This window comes from Galeopterus variegatus, unplaced genomic scaffold, assembly GCF_000696425.1.
Source record: "Galeopterus variegatus unplaced genomic scaffold, G_variegatus-3.0.2 Scaffold1927, whole genome shotgun sequence".
In the NCBI taxonomy this organism is placed as follows: Eukaryota; Metazoa; Chordata; class Mammalia; order Dermoptera; family Cynocephalidae; genus Galeopterus; species Galeopterus variegatus.
The window spans coordinates 15,392-19,270 of record NW_007728038.1 but is presented as its reverse complement, the minus strand read 5'-3'; positions in this window follow the sequence as shown (position 1 = coordinate 19,270).

Here is a 3,879-nt window from a genome sequence, read left to right as displayed (position 1 = left end):
ATGGTGAATACAAGTTGTAAGGGCATGACTGTAGAGATAGGCATGGAACTTCATTCTCAAAAAGATAGAAAGGATTATTTTATGTATTGATGTCCTTTCTTTTTTCTAAGTAACATGCAAAAAATGTTGGCTCTCTGTCATTGGGCATAGCTAAACATAGATGTAATCATGTTAAAGTGGAATATCAGTGACGAGGAGGCAACACTTCATATTTATAAAGCTCTTCTCCAGCATCAGAAATTAATGACTTGGAGTTTCAGAATTTCTCTTCTCAGTGGTGAACACCAAGAATATGAAAATGAATGAGGCTAACCATAAGAAATTGCCTATACTTTACCAGTTTTTACCCCTGAATGTGTTGATTTCATGTGGTTCAATGTAATAGTAATCTAATAATTTTAATTCTAATACTTTTGCTGCAGCAATATTGGCATTACTAATATAATAACACTTACAAAAACCAGGCACTGTGATAAGTGCTTTACTACTTAAACTTATATGATCTTCACATTTACCAATTATATCAATGGGTATAATTATTTCTTTATTATACAGATAATGAAAACGAATCACAGAGATGCTAATATACTTGGACTAGGCCACAAAGCTAGTATAGTTGAGAGGTAAAATTTGAACCAGTCAAACTAGTTTCTGCATCTGCTCCTTTAGCCACTTATATTTTTCCATGATGTAACACTCCAGATTCCAACTTTGTATTTCTCCCTTTTCACTCAAAAGGCAGGAATGGTGAAACAAGGTAGGGCTTCCTGAAGTCTTGTACGCATCTTCCTCCGAACTCTTATTCAGGACATAGATGAAGTAGGAGGTGGTAGCAAGCTTTAGGGCTTCTCTGATTATCTAAATGGTCCCTGTGCCAATAGAATTAAAAGTCAGAATCCTTACTTGTAAGTATTATTCTTTGATGAGTGTTGTTCCCATTACCTCCTATTTACTCCATTAGTAACAAAGGGATTCCCACCCTAGGGCAATGGGAATGGCAAATTACAGAACACCCAACACTGGACAGATGAGATTGACAGCCATTTATTAGTCCCACATACTCACAGCCAAGGGGAGGAGGACACTGCATATCACACAAGGCCATGCAGGACAGAGTGAAAAAGCAGGTCTTTGAGAGGCAGGCTTTGTAGTATCGAAAGGGTGAGGTGACCTCTGTTCCCACAGGAGGTGTGATGGGTTTTTTAAAAAATAATTCCACAGGCTGTCAGGAAACTGAAACCTACTACTAACAGATAAGTAGAAATTGTTCCTGGTCCCTTTGATAGGAAGCATTTCTTGGCTAGGGAATCTTATCCATGGGAGCAGAGTTGGGTGGAGAACTTGAGGTTAGGCCATTAAGGCCCTCCCAGTTTCACCAGATGTCAAGGCAGCCCATAATATTGGTCTTAATTTTAGGCTTTACAACAGAATTTTCTGTTTTGATGTCTTTAGTAGTGTCAAAAAAAACCCAGCCCTTAATATGTTTGGGTAAAATTGAGTGTGAAAAAACTTTTCTTCTAGCCAAAAGGGCTATGAGGCTAATTAATCATAAATAATGAATAGAGGCATTAATTCAGTACCTTCTAATCTTAAAGTCTTACTTTGCCTTTAGATTTTTATGGGAGCAGAGTCAGTATACCTGAATGGTCTGAGAATTCCCAAATCCTTTATTAAGATGTTCAATATTTTAGGCTAGCAGATCCAGAATGAGAACATCTTCCAACATTTTCCAACATTTCATTTGAAGGTCCTAAACCTTGAGTTTGAGTCTACGCTCAAACTGATTACACATGCTGATTACTAGGCATGTGACCTTGAGCAAGAGTTTCCATTTTTCAGTCTCAATTGTTAACTTTCAAAGTGGATCTAATGACATCCATCTTAAGGGATTATATGAAGTTTGGTTGCTATAACAGACATGAATGAGCTGGCATATCAAAAGATTCAATAAACATTAGTCCTTTCTCCCCTTTCCATTAGCAAACTCTTTTTTTACCTCTACACATTATTGACAAATTTTAGTTGCTTTCTTACTTTTTGGGATAGGCAGAACGATTTTTAATAATTAGATTCTTTTATTAGGCCGTTGTAAATGTAATATTTGAATCAATCAAAAGGCATCATGTTAGTATGTAGTACACAACCACAAGTACATAGTAATTCTACATCATGTCATCCACGAAATCCTTAAAGTCTCAAAGTTGAGAAAAAGGAAGGCACCAGAGTGGAACAAAAATGGCAATGACTTCACTAGTCTCTGGATTCCATTTGTAATATTTAAATTCTAAACAATGACTGATGGTACTGGTGGGGAGTGAAATATCAATAACTCCAGCAGTTTATCAAATGTCTTGTTGCTCAGTAAAGGAGAGGGAGAATGACACACACTATAATGGCCTATGTTTAGACTCCCAGAGAGTCCCATAGCACTTTTCTGTTAAAGGTAAATTTTAATTTAATTTGTTCATAAGTATGGAGTACCTGTTTTATGATAGTGATTCTATCAATTGCTTACTAAACATCTCCACAGTGATGCCCCACAGACACCTCAAACTTAACGTGTCCAAATTGAAAATGTTATCTCCCACCCATCCCCCAAATTCTCTGTCTCCTCTTCCTATCTTAATGAAAGGCACTGCTAAAGAAATGGCAAACTAAATCAGAGCCAGGGCTTCATCATTGATGCCTCCTCTCCACCATCCCTTACATGCTGTCATTTCTATTGTTTTATCAATTCTGATTTATAATCCACTTTTGGTTTCAAGTCTAGTGTCTCTCTCTTAGCTCAGGCCACCTTCAACTATAATCTAGATTAAATCATTTTACAACAGCTCTGTTGGAATACACATTTTCCATGTACCAACCAATTGCTCTTGTTTAAAGCCTACGTGATAGGGGTTGAAGGTGCTCCAGTATCAGTATGATGGTGTAGATCCACTTTGGCCCAATCCTTTTATCAATTACAACTAAAGTTTCCGGACAAAATGCAAAAACAGATAGCTGCGGACTTTGAAAAGTAACAAAAGCAGGTTTAATGGAACCCAAACTAGAAGAAGCAACTACACAGAGATAATTTTTCTCTCTCTGTCATGTATTATTTCTCTCACGCCCCACTCCTGGGGCAGCTTGGATCCATGGTGGAGCTTTCAGCTAAAACTCTGAGAGAAACCCCATCTTTCTGGCCAAAGGAACTAGGCAAAGGGCTCCTTGAAGGTCAGAGATTATTGCGGAAAGGAGAAAAGAGGATCTGCTTATTCTGTGGATAAGCATGTACAAGTCTTAGCCTGAGCCTCAAGCTACTTATGTGTAGACTGGCCCACACTAGCTTAGCTAAGGCTTGGAGAGCTGAAAAGTATTAGGAGCTTTTTGAACAGTATTAGAGGCCTATTATGTGTTTATAACTGGAGTTCAGAAGAAGAGAGGAAGAAGATTGGGGCAGAAAATCAATTGTTTGAAGCAACAATGGTTGAAAACTACTCAAATTCTGTGAAAGACATAGATTTACTGATTGAAGACTGGCAAATTCCAACCTGGATAAATTCAAACAAAATCATACCTACATGTAAAATATTCTTCAGAAATGAAGGTGAATGAAGAAATTTTCAGGTAAAAGAAAGCTAAAAAAAATTATATCCAGCAGACCTGCTTTATAGGAGATAATAAAAATTTTCTTCAAGCTGAAGGGAAAAAATACAGACAGAAATTTGGATAATCAGGTATGAATGTGCAGCAACGGAAATGGTAAATAGTGGGGTAAATATGAGCGATTATCTTTGTCTCCTTAAACAAAAAATATGTATGACTGTTAAAGCAAAAATTATAATATTGCCTAGTGAGGTTTTTGATGTATGTGGATGTAATGCATATGACAGCTGTAAA